The following is a 20,738-nucleotide window of genomic DNA, read 5'->3' as shown; positions in this document are numbered from 1 at the left end:
GAGCTGTATAATTGACAAGAGCTCAGAACCTCAGAAATGAAAGTTTGAGTCACCTTGTCAAGATGAAGTGATGGTGCAAAACAAGGCTTTGTGAATAGTTCCATTTTCCTGCAGTGTCACAGCTTTCCAAGCAAAGATTACTAGAAATCTGTGTAAAGCAAGGGTCTCCACCCCCCGGGCCATGGACTGGTATTGGTCCGCAGCCTGTTAGGAACCAGGCCTCACAGCAGGAGCAAAGCTTCATCTGCTCTCCCCATCGCTCCCCATCGCTCCCCATCGCTCGCATTACTGCCTGAACCGCCCCCCATCCGTGGAAAAATGGTCTTCCACGAAACCGGTCCCTAGTGCCAAAAAGGTTGGGGACCACTGGAAGGATAATTGGATGGTAAACAGGCTTTGGAAATCACAGATTATGCATTGCTCAAGTGCCATTTGCTTGCATTCTAATGTAATAAATCTGGAATCTACTTTCTTATCTCCCCCAGAGCAAAGCCATTTGATTACAGTTAGAAGCAGCATAAAGGGGACTTGTTTATGCTGTATAGTCCAAGTCTCTCATCTCTTTCTCTCTCTCTCTCAGTTGCTCCACCTCTCAGAGAGGAGGAACATCAGAAGTGCCAGCCACCCTACATAAGCTCCAAGTCTCATGTTTTCAAAGTTCCTTTCCTGTAGTGCAACTTCTGCACATTCAGGTGACCTCTGGTCCATTTTATCAGGTCAGTTGTATTTAGAATTGGTACTGGAGAAAGGGCAAGGATGAGTACCAGTTGTAGCCCTGAGACCACTTGCAAAGAGAGGGACTGTTATTCATCTCACTAACCTTCCACTTTTAAGGCTCTCTTTAGGAAGATAAGCCCATAGGAACCATGGTGGAGCTGTGCCACCAAGCATCATGGAGAAATGGATATATGTAGCACAGGGATGGACTGTGGTAACCTTAAAAACATGAACTCAGATCTCCTATTACAGGGATCATGATTGACTGATGGCTCCAGTTACTGTTACCAGCACAGGACAGAGCCTGGTGTGGCCAAGAAAGCGGGCCATTCCTGTGAATACAAGACTGCCCCAACAGGTGAGTGTGGCTCTAGGATGCCCCATTGGCTTTGCCAAACCTTTCTTGGAACTGCAATGTAGTCTGAGACTCTTCTTATTCATTCTACCATCCTTTCCTCTGTCCTTCCATGGATATCAGATCTGCATCATGTTTTGAAGGTTCTCCTTTCTTTCTCATGCTCCTAGGCGTTAACAGATCTCTTGCAAGTCTGATCCCTTCTTACCATCTGCTTTCCACAAATGCAAAATGACTCAGAGTATAAATTTATGGAGCAGCTCCAGGGAATCCAACGTGATCTTCTCTTATGCACCTGATGGCACTCAGGAAACATTTCTTAAACACTTTCTGAGTGAACATTTGTGGGAGTGTGCATGAGGCCAAAGATTAGCAGCCATCATTTATTGCTCTGGCTATATTACTATATTTTCATCTTTTGTACTAAGTAAATGTAGCCAGCTGTTAGCCTGTATGGACAGAGGGAAGAAAAAGAAGGACTCTTTATTTTAACAGTGAGTGAAGATAGCAGTTGACTCTCTAGATGGATGCTGAGAGTTGTATTCTATGAAGGAAAAAAGATTGACCCGAGTGGACAATCATTTGTCACTTAGTAGCATAATGCAGAAACATTTCCCTATAAATAAATGTACACATAAGTGTAGTATTGTCAATCAATCTGGTTTTTTCTTGTTTTTAGAAAGTATAAGGGATTTTCCCTCTGATTTGGTCGAGAAGAAAAGGAAAACGAAAGAAGGCAAAATAAAAACCCCAAACAGTTACTAAGCAGTTTGCAGTGACTGTTTAATGTTACTACGGAACAAATGATTTGGGGGGAGCTTGTAATCTACTCTGGGAATTCGTTCATAGACACATAACATACTCATGTATGTCACGCTGCTGTTGACACTGACTAAGCTATTGATTAGAACTCCAAAATTCCCTCAAGTTTGGATACTCATTGGTGTCCCATGCGGAGTTTTAAAAATACCCATGCCTCAACCACACCTCTAGAGACTGCCTCAATTTCTCTGGATGAGTCTAGGCATTAGTATTTTTAAAAGTTTCTTGGATGTTTCTAAAATGCAATCAGGATTGAAAACAATTGGTAACATGTAAAAGAGAGAGAGAGACAGAGAGAGAGAGAGAGAGAGAGACAGGGAGAGAGAGAGAAAGAGAGAGGGAGAGAGAAACTGAATATTCCATCCATTTTCTAGATCAGTGGAAAGTTGTATACTCACCTGACCTGTTTGCAGAGGTGACAGTAGCAATTATATTGCACTAGGAAGGGTTCCGAGGCACTTCCTCGTCATGTTATTTCTTGATCGACTAGTTCACGTTACACTTTATCTCAGTCTGAAGACCCATGCCATCTCCTTTAATGGACTACATTCAAAGCCTCAGTGTTGGTCTCACTGTCACCCTGTCAGGGTCTTTCAGCCTAGATTCCTCAGAGTTACAGGCTTTAAAAATTATGGCTTTTATTCACATCCTTTGAAACCATATTCTTAAGTGGTTAGTAATTTTATTGATACTTTTTTAAAGTTCTCTTTTTCAATGAAAGAAGTATCGCATTGTGTGTCAAAAGAAGTTTATGGAAATAAACCTGAGCAAATAGTAAGTCAATGCTCCGGATTAGACCGCAGGGCCCTTTGCTGTCCATTCTGCTGCTAACTCACGGAGGCATGAGGCTAGGGTATGGCTTTGATGCCCTTCACGGCCTCTTTGGATTAATCCTTAGCCTTAATGCCTTAAGACTCAGTGAGGTGCAACATACCAATTCCCGCATGTCCTGTTTCCCTTAGTGATGGGTTAGTTTTTGATTCATCATTTCTGCAAGTATCGTGTCAAATGGGTCGATAAAAGCATCAATGTTAGGACAGTTCCTGTCCCGGTGGTCAGCTAGTGCCCACATGCTGAGAATTAAGTGGCGAATCACCACACAAATGCCCCAAGACATAAGAATTAGGCTGTATTGACACGTTTCTCAGATGAAGCAAAACAATAATTTCTGACCTGCTACATTCCATTGTTGGATTGCTCAGTCATTTCATAGAGACTTCTGCTAACAATTAATACAGTCATAAAAAAGGGAAAATAACAGGGGGAAACATGCACACAAATTGAAAACAGATATCTGAATGCTGTTGCCCCACAAATTTAGATCAACCCCACGTCTGCCTGGAAACTTGTAAATAGCATTCATAAGTGATGCTATCATATAAAGTGTGGTGGGGAAATCACAATGGTGCCTATTTGTACATTCTGGAATTAATATCTATGCGCAGATAACTAAGAGAACAATAAAAATACATTAAACAAATGTACGCAGGGGAAGGTAAGAACTGAACATGATCCAAATATGTCATACTGTAGAAACCTTAGGGAAATAAAGTTTTTTGGGATACTGGCAGACAGCATAGCTGCTGGAACCAGGATTTTGAAGTCTTGCAGCTTGGAAATAATGCTTTCAGTTAATAAGGGTGTGTGGGTGGAATTAAACACACCACTCCTACTACTGTAGTCAGAATTATGTGCCTCATTTCCATACACGGTCCTGAAAATAATTCTTGCAACTTCTTTTATGAGAATGCTTTTGAACAAACCATGGTAGCATCAAATGATATCAAGATAAAACTTCTGTTGCTACGTGCTCATCCTCTTACATTATAAAGGTTTAGATATACACACAGGCATCAGTAACACTCCAGTGTGTTCCAAGAGAACAGACTTTAGCCAAGTGAATCAATTTTAATTTTTGAGCCAATGAAAATCCTTTGAAGACTGCCGAGGTTATTAAAAGGCAACAATACTACAACAAACGGTGTTTTCACAAGCTAGTGTTTCCTGGTTTTAGGAATGTGTTGTGCAACAAAATAGATACAAGGCCAGATATAGTCTAAGTGATTTAACTCTTTTGTTTATGTATCTCACAATATAGGGCAGCAGGCTTAGGTGGCGGGGGGGGACAAGTCTCACATTTGAGGCACAATTAAATGCACATGTAGTTTTTTGGGTTTTTTTTAACATCTTTATTGGAGTACAATTGCTTTACATTGTTGTATTAGTTTCTGCTGCATAACAAAGTGGATCAGCTATGCGTATATTTATATCCCCATATCCCCTCCTTTTTGCTTCTCCCTCCCACACTCCCTATCCCACCCCTCTAGGTGGTCACAAAGCGCCTAGCTGATCTCCCTGTGCTATGCGGCTGCTTCCCACTAGCTATCTATTTTACATTTTGTAGTGCATGTATGTCAATGCCACTCTCTCACTTCATCCCAGCTTACCCTTCCCCCTCCCCGCGTCCTCAAGTCCATTCTCTACGTCTGCATCTTCTTCCTGTCCTGCCCCTAGGTTTTTCAGAACCTTTTTTTTTTTTTAGATTCCATATATATGTTAGCATACGGTATTTGTTTTTCTCTTTCTGACCTACTTCACTCTGTGCACTATTCAGTGTACTTTGATTTATAACAGAGTAGATTTCAAAATCAAAAAGTTTATATTATCAATTGTGTGTGTGTGTGTGTGTGTGTGTGTGTGTGTGTTGGAGAAAAGGGAGTTCAGGTTTGTTTTAAGAAGTCTGGTATTTCTTCACAAATAAATTCCAGTGAAATTAAATCACATAAGTTTTATAGATAGTTTTAAAAGAAAATACAAAAAATTAAACGCAAGGAAATTTCTGGACACAGTTTCCAAATACCCAAAGACATGCATTTTCTTTTGAGAGAGATAAACCAAATGGATTAAGCTTATTGAATAGTGTAAGCACAGAGGTTTCTGTCACAAATTGCTTTAAAACAATACTTTCCCATGTTCACTTAACTTTGTAAAATTGTTAATAAATAAATAAGAATAGTACTACTCTCAGTAGTGAAAAGACATTTTTAGATGCCCCTTGGTAAGGGGCGCCATCAGAAAAGCTAACAAGAAGAAAAAAGTAAAAGCAAATATATTACCCCTATAATAAATCATTTTCTTCCATGATCCTCGTTCTGTAGCATGTGATGACTAATAATAAATTGGTTTGTGTGCCATCATGAGAAATACAACTTTCTCACATTCCAACAAGTCTTATTTGACTTAAAATGGAAATTTTATTATACTGGCATGTGGCATGGCCTTCAACAGACCATTAGTAGAGCTGTATTTGTAATTTAAAAATATTTCTGTTAGTAATGGAAGGGCCATAAATAGTATTTGTTTTCAGTCAAGAAAGAGGCCAGTTAGTCACCATAAGAGAAAGAATGACACATTGAAAGAAGATTTAATTCTGTAACACCTATAGGACTTGTATGAAAATCATTATCCCCCAGCTTCTTGCTGGGAAGACTTGGAGAAAAGACTTTTTGACGGTGATATTTTCTATTCTCCTGTTATTCTCAGGGTTGATAATTCTAAATAGAGGAGAGTGCTCCTTCTACCAACGACAAAACTGTGACAAAGGTGACGTGCCACCTGGTCTACATAGAGGTACACGGAGTTGCCACTTACCTGTTCTTCCTCCATCCCTGTTATGCCCTTTCTCAGCCCTGCTCCCTAAGCAAAATTGTCTCTGAAACATAAATTCATTCATCCTTCCAGGGACTAAAGGTCACTTCTCCTCTGCGCTTTTGAGATTTTAAGAAGTGCACTTAGCCTATTTGGCTTAAACTAAAACCTCAAAGTGACTTTCAGAAATAAAGGGAATGTCCAAGTGAGTGTGTGTGTGTGTGTTTGTGTGTGTGTGTATGTATGCATGTGTTATTTTGGGCACATTGGAAAGTTCTCTTGAGATGTAACACGCAGTATGGAGACTACACGCTATTCTGTCTCTTTAGGAGGATAGTCCTATCTTTGCGAGGTCCTCAGAGATCAAAACTGTTTCACATTCACACTATATTTTGCATCCACATCATTAGAAAACCATAACACAAATAAAGCTTTAACTATTCATAAGTGTTCTTCAAGATTTCCTTATACTAATTAAGATCTCACAGTTGTTCCGAGAGTTACTCTTTTCCAGGGCAACTTGTATATTTCACGTGCTCAGTATTGATTTTTCTCTTTTTATTTATTTATTTTTTTTGGTGGTACACGGGCCTCTCACTGTTGTGGCGTCTCCCGTTGTGGAGCACAGGCTCTGGACGCGCAGGCTCAGCAGCCATGGCTCACGGGCCCAGCCGCTCCGCGGCATGTGGGGTCTTCACGGACCAGGGCACGAACCCGTGTCCCCTGTATTGGCAGGCGGACTCTCAACCACTGCGCCACCAGGGAAGCCCCTGATTTTTCTTTTTATATTAGATACGTGATGTGACTGCATGTTATGCTACATTTGGCTGATATCATCCCAAGATGTGTTCATGGGGTCCACCCTCCTGATTGCATAAGGAAACCAAAATTCAGTGATAAATCAGCTTTGATAATAAAGAACACAAAGAAAAATGATAAATACAAGTATTATTGGCTTTAGTAGTTGGTCTAATATTGGGAGCTGATCATGTCATAATAAAAATAGAAGTTAAGAATCATTAACTGTTGCAGTAACCGGGGTACCTAAAACCCCTCTATAAGGGGAAACTGCTCTATAAGATGCTCTGTAAGCAAGTGCTCTATAAGATGGAAACAGACATTCAGAATCCACAGTATATTCCTTGTCTTCAGGTGCATCCTTATCTAAAAAAGAATCCCTAAAGCTTAAGAAGGACAAATTCTATATTTGATTTCAAAGCCTATTTTGAGATGTGTGCATTAATGGCTCCTTTTGAAATAAGATCAGCTACTCCCTCCCCTCCATTGCTTCTTTTAATCTTTCAAGCTCTTCCCATATACTATTTTAACCAGTGGGTGAATGTAGAGGGATAGGAAATACGCATATGATATTACCTTCATAAATTCACCCATCTTGTGCAAAATAGGGTACATAAGCAAATAATTTTATTACAAAGTGACAATTTCTTCCAGAGGAGTAGTAAAAGGTCCTGTGAAAGCACGAAAAGGAAGATATTCTATGATATTTCAGTTGATTTTTGAAGGATCAGTAAGGATTTTTACAAGCAGAGGTAGAGATAGGACAAGTCAGGCAAATCACGTAGATATCACGTTTCAAAAGCTGTAAGAACTTCATGTGGCTGGAGAATAAAGGTGAATAAGAAGGGGCAGAAAAAAAGTGGTTAAAGGTAACCATGATGAGATAGGTAAGAGTCTAGATTGAACAAACCATGTCTGTGTACAAAAGTAGTTTGGACCTCACCTTACATACAAGAAAGGGTTTTAAAACATATTTGTCATATTTGTGTCTCGTGGATGTGCGTAGATGGGTAGAGGATTAGATGGGAAGAGAGGAATAGAACAATCAGTTTTGATTGAGTTGAAAACCTTACTCCTGTTTTCATGTGTGAGAGCCTTGGAAGAAACTAAGTAGCAGACTGTCAGATTTGTATTGATCAAATGTGAAAGCATGCAAGATCTGCATACCCTTTGGAGGGCTGGCTGACACCGTGTCTGCCTTGCACATGGTAGAGAGTGTACAGCCAAAATATTGAGTGATTCTCATTCCTCGTGGCTCATTAAGATAAGACAAAAAGGGGTGAGACTCACATTTTCAGCTCCACATCTCTAATAGAGAAATGTCAATGGCTGGTGGCAAATTGGAATGACAAAAGATTACCCCTATTTTCTGTACTTCCAATGGAGATGCACCGTATGATAAAAGTGTGTGTGTAATCTAGTGTCAAAATCCAGAAAAGTAATTCCAGACCCAGTGTAGTGATATTGTCTACAATTCTCTATGTTAGTCTGACATAAAGATTCTTTCTAGTGTCAGGGGGAGTGTCTCACGAAAAATTATAATACGTGTAATATAGAATCATCTAAAAGAAGAGGCACACTACCTCGCTGATTATTTGAAGGGATGTTTCATAAACAGACAATTTAATAGGAATGAACAAAAATCCAGTGGCTATTTGAATTATAATATTTTCTTTTAGGGTGGAAATAGTTTAGTACGGTATGTGGCTGGCCAAGACATTGCACCTGAACTGAGTGTGTAAGCCTCTAAGTCAACTAATTCCAAAAAGGAAAAGCAGCAATATATCATTCATTCATTCATTCACTTATTTTCTACTTCCTCAGAATTGCCATTTTAAATAGCTTTACAAAGCACTGTGGATACAAAGTTAATAAAAATAATGACTCCACTCTTGAGGAATTTTCAGACTAGCAGAGATAAAACGTAGACATGTAAACAATCGACTGTAACACAATGCAGCAAGTACAATGGAAAGATGGAAACAATTCTGTCTAGGATCCTCCAGGAAGGGTTCACAGAAGTGATATCAGAATTCTGTCTTGAAGTGTGGATGGCAGTGAGCCAGGTTTAAAGGGGAAAGTCATGCTAACAAAGAAATTACAGCTAAAAAATGTATCTAAGAAACATATTTTTAAAATCTTAAGGTATAATACAATGACACTTTCAAAACCAACGATAAACAATAGGTAACCGATACATCTGAAATCAGTAAGCAGCTTGGAGCTCTGTCTTTTCAGGCCATACTGGATAGTCTACTGCATTTTGCCAAAATCAGTAAGAAAGTAAAATCTTTCATTTCATTCAGTGGTAAAATTTCTCCTCCTAATGCCGTGATTTTCTTCCATCATACACTCATTTTTAATAGCAGCATCAATAGAAACATTGTTTTGGATATAATTATACAAAAACACAATATTGAGAGCCTGCCAATTATATATTTAAAATTTTAGTTTAATGGAAAATAATTACTGGACTTTGAATTTCATCTCTTGAATTAGATTCTTAATGTTGTTTCTTAACAAGCATACGAATTCAAGCAACCTATTTACTGTGTTCTTAGAACCTTCATTTAGTAATCTTTAGAAAGGAGGTGATTTCCCTGAAATGGAAGAGACAAATGCTCACTGGACCATGCTTTACATTGAAAATGTAAAATGCTATAAATGTGAATGTGGCATTATTATAATAATGATTATCTGTGATATCAATGCTTGTCTATTGAGGTAGAGGTAGAATGAATGTCCTGTTAATGAGAAATATATTCTGCTTAGCTTTGCCTTTTGGAAGAGAATGGGGGACTCAAGCAAAACTATCTATTTTCTTATCTTAGGCCTACTAATTATTATACCTTTCTGAATCTCAGTGTTTCTCATGTGTAAATTGTCAGCGGAAATAGCTAACACCTATACATATAATATCTTTGCATTTACAATATGATTTTGCATATAATAGTTGGGTAATTTACAACAAACATATTAAGTTAGCAATTTGTATAATCCCCATGTTTCTTTATTAAAAACTGAACCTCAAAAAAGGTGTATCACTTGTTGGAAGCCACAGTTTAACAGCTCAGGGAGAAGAATTTTTACTTCTCTCATTTGTTCTTATATCTTAGGTTCTTTTTTTTTTTAACATCTTTATTGGAGTATAATTGCTTTACAATGGTGTGTTAGTTTCTGCTGTATAACAAAGTGGATCAGCTATACATATACATATATCCCCATATATGGGGGATCTTGCATCTCCCTCCCACCCTCCCTATCCCACCCTCTAGGTGGTCACAAAGCACCGAGCTGATCTTCCTGTGATATGCGGCTGCTTCCCACTAGCTATCTGTTTTACATTTGGTGGTGTATATATGTTCATGCCACTCTCTTAGGTTCTTTTTAAATACCATGTAGTTGCCTTACTGCATTCTAGTTGCACTACATTTCTTCAGGGCTGTGAGGAGGACCAAATGAAATAATATATTGTGTCTAATTAAATTAATGCCTATGCATAAGGCACTGTTACTGTTTTCACACTAGAAAATGATATACTTGTGCTTATTTCCATGTATATATGAGACTTTTCATATTCACTTTAAATTATATGGTTAATATTTTATTCCCCCAAATTATAAGATAAAATAAATGTTATTCTGGGATCTTTATGCTGATGATTTTTTGTAAGTATAGAAGATTTTAATTCTATTCCAGATACACAAGATAAGGCAGCAATGCCTTGCTAGTTTGAGTGTTTTAGGAAAGAAAAAGCCCATTCAAACCACAGTTGCTCCTAGTTCACACACTTAGGCTCTGTTTGCTTAGGTTTCATTATACGCTATGGCATCCTCAAAGAATTAGCTGTGCGCAAGGAAGAAATCTTTATTCCCTGAGAATAATCAACTGAATCACCCTGGGATAGGAAAACAGGATTTGAGTACTTTCAAGTCCAGTATTAGATTTGAGGACCCTTGTCTGCCTACACTAAGGGATTTTAAACAAAAATGTATCCAATTACCTTAAGAAGTACAAAGTTTATTTAAGAGCCCCTGATTTCTTTAGAATACGATACGAGTCTTGGCATTGAACAGAAACGTGATTTTGCAACATGTGTCCATATGTGGTTCATGTACTCCACATGTGTTCTGTCAATGGGTCCTGTGACCTCGCTGTGGATCACATGTGTTTTACATATGCTTTGTATGGTTCACATCTGTTTTAAACATTTTTTTTTCCTGACAGTAGACACTCTTGTTATATTACCATTTGCTATAATAATTAAATTCAAGGAACTGAACTTGAGAGCGTTTGTGGGGGAGGGCATTTGTTAGTTTTCATTGATATTTGGTGCTGTGTTGAGTGATACCCATTATAACTGCTTATCGTATCTCTTTGTAGGCATACTGTTGCTGCGTTTAACCTCACTGAAGCCAGACTAATGCAGAGATGTTCTTAGCTTCCTGTGACTCATATGAAGGTTATCATTTTAGAAGAGACCTTGAAAACATACTCTGGATTTAGGGGGAAAAAAACCCGCTGACATTTCCAAGAGGAAAAGCTTTTTTTAAGTTTTATATTGTAGATGCAGAGCTTAAAGCATTTAAACACATACAGCAAGCAATATAATATGAATCATGTAACAAAAGTTAAATTTAAGTGAAAACCTTTTGTGGTATGTTGCAGTCACAAAAGAAGATACAAAATTAATGTGGACACCTGCTTGTTTTACTTGTATCAGGAGAAAATAAAATTCATTGTCATTTAATGAATTGCTTTCTGTTGTAGTACACTTAATTATCTCTTCCTGTAACCCCAAGAAGTATCTTTTCAAACTCACAGCTGTATCTGAATAGGGGCTACCAACTAAAGAGGTAAGCAATACTTTTTATTAATTACAGTGTATTTGTTTTCATCTGTCTTTACAGAACATTGTAAAATTAGACACCTGCCCCTTGAATAAAGCAATACCGAGCTTAATGAAGTCTGAGAAGCAGTGACTCTATTTTGTATCTTTTCTTGATGTGTGGACGTAATGCTCATTACCGTTAATAGTTCTTGGAAATAAATGAAGAATATTGGATTGAGGCTACCTTCTCCAAACACTAAGTAGGAACGTGTTGCCCCCCAGCCAACAAGGTACCTAATGCTCAGTTGGCCAAATGTTAAAAGAGATTTGGTGCTGTAGGCGATTAAATCCATAGTCTGCCCCTGTGGACCAGGCAGCCATAAATAATCATTTAAAAAGAATCTCAGCCTTTAATGAAGAACAGGGGAATTTTGATCAGTAATCAGAAACAGGTTTGGAGGTACAGGGACAGTGGCATGCGTATTTGGTTTGGTGCATAGAACATGCCTTGTTTTAGAAACATTCCAAAGATTGGATCCCAGTGTACTAGTAAATGTTCAGTGGGTTTTGAAAAGTTGAAGAATTTAGAGTCAGCCATCTAGAGTAGAAAGAGGCATCCTTAATTAAAAATAAATGGTATAGAATGAAATGAGACAAAGAACAGGTACACCAGAAAAAAGGAAAATGTATGAAATACGAAGTGTAGCAATTCTAATGCTTGCAGGTGCTGCATATGAATGTGTGTATATATTTAGAAAGAACTTTTAAATAAAAATGAAAACATGCTTTTATCTTATAGTTTGTAATAACAAGCACATTAATGCAGTGTATGAAATCAACCCAGCTAATGAGTCATCAGAATTCTCAGGAGGAAACACAGTTCCATTCCCATATAGTTACATGTACTTAAAACATACTAGAAAAACATTAAAAGCAAAGGTACGTCAGAGGAAAAAAGTAAGAACTGGTAATGGAAGAAACACATTTAGACGGACAAAATGAATGTAGTTTAAAATACTTCATCTTGCAGTATGTAGTTTAAAATACTTCATTCATACGTCACTTACTATTCTAACTAAACTGAATAGTCAAAACTTGTCATTTGTTTTGTTTCATTTTTTTCCTTCTGCTTGGGGTCAGTAATCACTCCATACATCTTACTGTGTTTGAGATTGAAATTCAATGAGCTGTGGATTCAGAGATACAATGTAAGGCAAACAATGTCTAAATGTGGAGAGGTGGTGGAAAGTGGTACCAAGAATTGGTTAAGGCTGTCCCTTTGCCTCACACCATGCAGCTGCCCATCATACTTTCAGAGATGGTCTCTTATAGCTCTATTGATGCCTTGTTGGGTGGGGTGGACATAAAGGTATTTCTGTTATTTATCATCATGCTAACGTGTACGAGACAAATGACCAGCAGTATGTTGTCAATGCATGAAAGTCATGGGCACATCCAAAACATCATGACAATGAGGAGTCTACCCTTGGATCTTATTCCCAGAGTAACCAAATCTTGACAGTGTACCTCACTGCTTCCTTGATACTCCCACTAAGTATCTAATAGTCATCTCACATTTAAACAAATTCACAGTGAGATTTCTGATTCTCTCTGATTCCCCAAAACCCACCCATCCCACAATTTTGCCAGCTCATTAAAGTCAACTCCATCCTCCCTTATACTCATACCAAAAACACTGCAGTTGTCCATAACCTCCCTGTTTCTCTCAAACCCATATCCAGTCTATGAACAAACACCCTTGTTTCTGTCCCTAAGGACTGTATACTCAGAATACAAATTCTTTTACCATCTTAATCATTGCTACCCTCATCCAAGATATTATCATTTCTTGCCTAGATTATTGCAACAGCCTTCTAACTGCATTGGCTCTTACCCTCTTTCAATCTATTTGCAACATATCAAAGACACTTTTTGTAAACCATGTTTGATATTTCTCTACTCCAGTTCTTCAATGCTCTCAATGCGCTGAGAGTAAAAGCCACATTTCTTACAAAAGCCTGCATGATCCCATGTCTTGGAGCTTCACAATCATTCTTCTTTCCTCATTTTGCTCTAGACATACTGACTTCTGCAATGCCCTACACACCGAGCATGACTTTGCTACAGGGTATTTGCACGTACTGTTATTTTTCCTTCAAACACTCAGGGCTCAAATACGCCCATGGATTATTCACTCTCTTCCTGTAGGTCTCTTCTCAAATGTTAACTCATTGGAAAACTGACACTCCCTAACTTTTGCAATTTTTCTTTGTAGCATGTAACTTCACCTGATACAGCATTCATACATCCACAGTACCTACCATAGTTTCAGGCACATAGTATTTATTCAGTAAACTTTTATCAAATGAGTTAATTCCCTCATCACAAGTGGAGAAGAATAAAGCCCTGGAAATCTTATCAAGTCTCAACTTGTCACAGAAAACTACAGACTAAAGAGGTACAAAGTAGTGTCCATACAACACAACATCAAAGAGAAGAGCTTTAGCTATTTGTTCTCAGGACTGTCCAGAGGCTGTTGAAGGACACTCAGTGGAAAAACAGACATCAGACATTCTTCACACGCTTCCTCTGTGCTAGTGATTTTTTTTCCTGAACACATAGAAGATTCAAGCTTTATGAGGTAAAGACTACCGTCATCTCCTTTTCAATAGTGACCAAGGACTTCCAAGGTACAGAAATATTAAATAACTTGTCCAAGGCACTTGGTTAGAAAGTGTCAGAGTTGGCGTTGAAACTAAGGCAAGCAGGCTTAGGACCTTCTCTCTTAAATACTGTAATATATTTCATTGAATACTTTTGTGGTCAAGAGGACTCACACATTTCTCACTTCTGACTTAATAGAATTTCTGGAATTTCAAATCTAAGTAATTCTGAAATTATTGTGACTCTGCCCGCTAGGCCCTGGCACCACCCAGGATTCTGTAACCTTGTAAAACTCACAATATGTGATGGGATAGGCACCTCTATATCTTTTTTTCTTATTGAAGTACATTTGATTTACAATGTTGTGTTAGTTTCGGGTGTACAGCAAAGTGATTCAGTTATACACATATATATATTTTTCAGATTCTTTTCCCTTATAGGTTATTATAAAATATTGAGTGGAGTTCCCTGTGCTATACAGTAGATCCTTGTTGGTAATCTATTTTACATATAGTGGTGTGTATACATTAATCCCAAACTCCTAATTTATCTCTCCTCCCAATGCTAAATAGATCAAGTCATGGACAGTCAACTTTAAAAAGATATTATTCTCAATGAGGATGATTATACACTTAGGCTATGAGCTTAAATGTCTTTGCTTAATCCATCTGTTGTAGAGTAAGACCAGGCCCATTTGTAAAGTTTTGATTTTAACCACTTTCAAATTAGAACCATTGCATTTCGAGAAATTCTGTGATTTACATCTTATACATTTTATAAGCCCAATAGACTATCCCATAGAATTAAGACACTTAATATTTATATGAGAGGTATAGATTTTTTACTCCTATAGTATTCAATATGCTGTAATATTAGTTTGTATTCACAGGTATATGTCGGTGTGGACAAATACCACAGATGCACGCTCACACACACACACACACACAGTAGACACACATGCTTGCATCTCTCCTTGGAAATATCTGACAATGCATACAAGGTTAGATAATGTGTTTGCCATTGGAGTTTGGCCTTTGTGCTTGAAAATATATTTATTAGCTATGAGAAAAATTCCTGAATTCAACTTAAGAAAAGAAAAAAATCTCTTTAATTTTAGTTTATTCTCCCTTACTCTTAAAGATAGAAGACAAATGAAAGTTTATAGCATGATTTTCCCTGTGACTAAACTGGGGTACAGAAAATTTCAATGGCTGTGCAAAAGGCATACTGTTACTAAGCAGCAAAGAAAGGACTTGATAGTTGGCGTGTTGCTTCCCAGCCTATTGCTTTGTGAATGTGCAGATCAAGAGAGCAGAGACAAGTATTTATCTTAAATAACCAAGCCGCAGGCTTCTTAGAAACAGATAAAGGTTCTTTATGGCTCCCAGGCGTCCTTTGTGTCACTATTATTGTGTCGCTATTTCTGACCCTTCTTTAATTTACTCACTTAATTTTTTGTATCTCTTTTTATATAAAATGAAACAATGACATTTCAAAAAATGTTTGTATCAAATGATAGTATGTTTTGAATGTAAATGTAAATGTACAGACAGATAAACAGATAGACAAATAGATCTCATTATTTCTACCACATTGATAGACATTTAATATTCAAACTCAGAATTGACGTATCTGGGGAGAGGTGAGTCCGGGGGTAAACAGATGAAAATAAGCAGCCCTTTCCTTTTCACATCAAAAGTAGAAAAATCCAGTCTTTTCTCCTAATTTTTTTCTTGTTCTTTTGACAGCAGTCCATTTCCCATTATTTCAGGGCTGGTTGTTATACTAGTCTTTATTTTTTATATTCATAAACTCAGCTTTTATACTTTTCTCATAGAAAACACTTCACTCGGCTTCTTTTCTGGATTAACATTTAAAACAAAAGATGAACAAAGTAGGAAGTAGGCTCATTTATACGCAATCCGTCCCAGTGTATTGGTGAGTATTCTAAGCTCTGAAGAGCTTTTAAGAAATATAAGCTCTTAATGCTAAGATCGCTATTGTGTTAACAAATACTTTTCTATAAACTCAAACTCCCCAGCTGTATGAAACATCACTTTATTTATTTTTTGGTTTAAAAAATTTTTGCAGTCAAGACATCTATCTTTTATGATGATGCATTTTGAATACATAGTTGGGTTAAGCCTTATTACTTTGGTCTAATAAACAGAGAGATGAAAATTGAGCTGCTGGATGAAGCCCTAAAACTCTGACATTTGTGTCACTTGCCTCAGCCACCTGGTTGCCTACAAAGAGATCCTGACCTTTGTCACAAAAGCATTGCTGTGGGGATTACATAACGAATAGCTGCAAGTGATTTTGAAGGGCAACTTGGGATGACTTTTGGGTGTTAGTTTACCCTGGGTGCCCCAAAGAACAATCTAGTGCACTTGTACTGTGGCGTCAGACTTGACTCCTGGCAGGCAACCAATATGCTTTCTTTTGATTATAGTAGGAGGCCAGGATTAAAAACAAAATACTTAAGGATGAAATTATATTCAGTCCAAATAATGGATGAACTTACAATTCTGGACTTTTCTTATTGTTCTCTTTCAAAGTAAAAAAGAGTTAGAGAAAGCCAAAAGATGTTCATTATTTTTTTTAATTTTTATTTTACAAATGCCCAAGTAAAAGATTATTTTCTTGGGTTAGGGTTTTGTTATATTTTTTTCTTTAAAATGTGAAGAGCAAGTGCTTTATTAGATTAATTGAAAAGGCTGATGCAGTTTTTCAGTGTAGACTCCATAAGGTTTTGTCAGCAGATTGGGTATGAGTTATTGTATATGCAAAATGATATGGACAACTCATCATTTGAATGGTAAATATCAATCAAATAATGAAACCGCTTTAAAATATACATCTTAAAATTTAAATAAATTTATTCACACCAGTATTTTTTTTAATCTTCAATTGTAAGAGAAATTTGTTAACAGTGATTTTTCCATTTTGTTGGAATATATTTGCCATACTTATTCTTGAAATAGGTTTCCATTATTCACAAGTAAAGATAATCCTGTCCATTCCCCACTGCCCGCCCCCTCCCCAGCCCAGGTTCTCATTATCTCACAGCTGGGCTATTGTCTATTTCTCACCAATCTCTCCCCTTCCAATTCTTCCTAGACAACATATCCACTCTGTCTTTTATCATCCCATTTATGTGACCTCTCCCATTTTCTAGAGGACAGAGTTCAAAGCCCATATTCTTGCCGTGAAACCATTCTACATGCTCCCTTTCTTTATCCTCCTAATTTTATCTTTGCTTTTATTTTTCTACATAACGCTTTTACTCCAGCCAAATGACATTATTAATTAGTCCTCTTGTCCATTAATTCAATAACTATCTACTTATTATCCACTCTGTGTAAGACTGTGTTTCTTGTGTCTGTGATGATTCTGAAGGATGCAAGGCAGCAGCTCTCTGACCTGCTCAGCTATGAACATGCTCTCTCCAGTCAGGAGTTATTCACCTGCTCCTTTCCTAGTTTCACTTGAAGACTTCCCTGGAACATTCTAGTCTTAATGATCAGGCCTCTTCTACATATATAAAGACTGCATCACTATATCAGTACATTTGCTCTATCAGTTAATCCAAAGAAAGACAGGAGCTTATGTTTATTTTTAGCCTATGAAGGCCCTTTACAGTATCCTTCATATAATACAATCTTAATAATTATTGATTGAGAGGAAACATAAGGAAGTAAAAGAGAATATGTTTTAAGTCGGACACAAGTGTGAATCCTGTTTGTGCTCCTGTCTAGCTGTGCTTAGGCAATTTTATTTAATCCTTCTGAGTGATTTTTCCTCATTTTGTAATGGGCATGATAACTACGCCATAGGGAGCTCTGAATGCTAATTATTGAATCACCTTTTCTCTTGAAGAGGAACTAAAATTAGAACTTGTGAATTTATTCTTTGGATAATCATTTTTTCCAAGAAAAGATTACAAAAGAATCATAATCCATTCCTGCCACAATCAAACATGAATTGTCTTTCTGGTTTATGTATATGTTTAATATTTACCTATGTGTGATTGCATTATGGCTGATTTTCTTTGAACTGCGGTTATTGTCTCCTTTAAAAAGGTCTGGTTTTAATATTTGTCCATAAATAGAAGAAACAAATTTCTCCTTGCAAGTGTCATTAAACATATTTTTCAAGAGACTGAAGATTTGTCTGTTTTAATCATAATTGCCTAGTAACAAACTTCATAGCAGAATATTAATGAGTTCAGATAATATCTAACTTTTTCAATGGCTCCATTTGTGGTGTAGACAGCTAACGTCACTCAGGAAGAAGTGGGTCTACTTATCTGGATTGTGGAGCAGCATTTCCACTGCATATGCCATAGCCCAGTCCTCCAGGTTTTAGAAACCATAGGTCCTGACACCTTGCAGCTCTCAGCAAAGGAAACTGTCACCATAGGAAATTAAAGTGCCAACCCCTCAATCAGAGAGAACCGTCATGGTGGTTAGTTCTGCGAGCCACCTAGCTATTTCCTGAGCTTTTATAAGGAATGGTACCTTGAGACCGCAAACATGGTAGACACTTAGCATCCTTCTCTAGGGCCTGAAGCATCACAGTGTCTGAGGGTTGTGCGAGCAACTTGGGGACTTGTAAAAGGTTCTCAAAAATGCAGAAGATGTAGATGCCTATAAGAGAAATCATTAGCAAATTCACTATTTTTCTCACCTCAGAAGGGGAACAAACTTGGACAATTACGAAAAACAAAAGAATAACATTTTAGATTTGGGTAAGACACAAATTAAGCAGTTGATCGAGTGCAATCATTATGACTATCTCTTATTTGCTTTCTTCTTTTTTGTTGTTTTTAACAAGGTCTTTAAAAAAATTTTGGCAAGATGTATATAACATAAAGTTTGCACATGGTTGTGCAAGTCACCACTATCCATCTCCAGATTTCTTTTCAGCGTCCCGTCTTGTACCAGGTCAACAATATTTCTCCCTTCTTCCCTCCTGATTCCAACCTCTGCAAACCACTCTCCTTCCTTCTGCTCTATGAATTTGACAGCTCTAGGTACCTCATGTATTGGCTTTCTTTTCTTCACCTTTCACTCCTAAACATATACATTTTTCAATGTGTTGTCTTTGGGAATGTGGACTTAATTACAAACCATTTGCTAAGAAGTGCTGCAGTGCAGTGAGAACTCCTATGCTGGTGGTTTGATCTGTGCTGGTGGTTGATCAGCCCAGCTTGCTACTACCTCTGCGGAGTGGGGCTTGGTGGGTCGGCCTCGTGAGCGGCTCCTCAGGTTTACTTTGAGAGACTGTTATGTGACCCTGCTGAGGCAACCTTTGGACCACAGATGCCCATGCAAAAACTTTTACCATTAGAGTGTAATGGAAAGCAGATTTTAACATTCAGGGAAAATGTGCTTTCAGAAATATTAAAGATCTTTATGTGGAAAAGGCATCTTTTTAACTGAGTCCCCACAGGAAACACATTTCCCCTTGGGTGTTATGTAACATAAGCATGGTTCGAGCTTTGAGATAGAGTTCAGGCAATTTAATGGGGGACAAGCAACAAACTCAAGCTATCCAGACTTGAACTTGAAAGAAGTACAGATGGAAAAAATATAAAATGATCAAAATTTATACAAGATTGCTCTGATCAGGAAATCAGTTCATCAAAAGCAATGGTTTGCAGAGTATTTATAAGTCCATAATTTGAAATATTCCTTTCTCCATAAGCTGCCTTTTAATACTTCATTGAATGATAAATGCAAGGCAGGATACTATAGATAATAAATTCCTACAACTGACTAATCCTTTCATAATTATTTGTGTGTATAGAGAATAATGTACTGCTCTGCAGAGAATACCAGGTTTGAATTTACTTAAATGACTTTATTAACATAAAAATTGGAAAAATATGTATTCATTTGTCTATGGACCATCTCTTAGTGTTATTATCTCTAGCAATAATAATCATAATATTGTATACACTACTCATAATTAAATCATTTTTTTCTTTTCATTTATAAAATGCTGAAGGTTTTGCACACTCATTTCTAAATATACAGATGTCAAGGCTAAGGTACTACAAAGTCATTAAAACTGAATTTTTATGCATTGATCTAGCAGGAAGCAGTTTCCCCTGATGTCAGTGAAAGAAAATTACTGTTTTTTTCTCTGTGACCCTTCCCAGAGAAATAAACTGGCATTTATATATTGTAAACAGCCAAACAGCATCTTTTAAATATAAAACTTTACAGTCAAGTGCCAGTAGTTAGATCTGATATGAATTTTCTGATGAGCATTATGGTATAATGTGTAAAATGCCAGGAAAACAAAGACTTATAGGAAGAGAATTCCTCAAGGGAAACCAAGCTCCAAACCTGTCAATCAAAACCTCAGGCACATTTCTATCCCTATATCCAGCCAGTGGTATTGCTACTGAGCGAGAAAGAATATAAAATCTGAATAACTGCACGGCACACGGTTGACCTTTGTTACGACTTCTGGCTTTGCATGTAAACAATGTCTTCACAGGGGAGAAATCACCAGTTTGGAGGCAGAGAATTTGAAGAAACATCTTTGCCAAACATTTGCCTATGCCTATTTCCCATCATTCCTCATATATCCTGAACAGTCTTAGAGTTATAAGTATCAGTTAACTGCTATAGTACCTGCTTTGTACGTCATGTCCACTATAAAACAAAAAGCGTTCGTAATTTTTTTAATCTTTATCCTTATCTTTCTCTCTTTTTTTTGAATTTAATTTTGACTGTAATGATCATGCCTAAAAATATCGATAATATTTTCATGAAATATTGAAGAAATCCATGTCTTTCTCACAGACAGGCTAACATTGCAGTTCCTGTTGGTGAGAAATTTGGGGTCCTATTATGACAACCAAGCAGGGTTTGCACCTGTCACTTATCT

At 37.3% G+C, this 20,738-nt stretch overlaps 1 long non-coding RNA gene across 4 annotated transcripts in view; it reads left to right on the top strand.

The window, feature by feature from the left end:
• The window catches only part of LOC149747012 (uncharacterized), a 40,809-nt gene that overhangs the window by 11,676 nt on the left and 8,395 nt on the right, over positions 1 to 20,738 (top strand). For 2 of the 4 annotated variants that reach the window (XR_016388474.1, XR_016388471.1), the window contains 2 exons: positions 970 to 1,075; positions 10,724 to 20,560. This is a non-coding gene — a long non-coding RNA (uncharacterized LOC149747012). Of the gene's footprint in view, positions 1 to 969; positions 1,076 to 5,437; positions 6,317 to 10,723; positions 20,561 to 20,738 lie in introns of those variants that run through there. The other 2 variants (XR_016388473.1, XR_016388472.1) reach the window with 2 other exon arrangements.

The sequence above is a fragment of the Delphinapterus leucas genome, chromosome 17 (genome assembly GCF_059928025.1).
Source record: "Delphinapterus leucas isolate spDelLeu-1000000601 "Yukka" chromosome 17, BTC_Dleu_Yukka2, whole genome shotgun sequence".
Classification (NCBI taxonomy): domain Eukaryota; kingdom Metazoa; phylum Chordata; class Mammalia; order Artiodactyla; family Monodontidae; genus Delphinapterus; species Delphinapterus leucas.
Note: the sequence above shows the minus strand (reverse complement) of the source record. Positions and strands in the feature narration are given on the sequence as shown.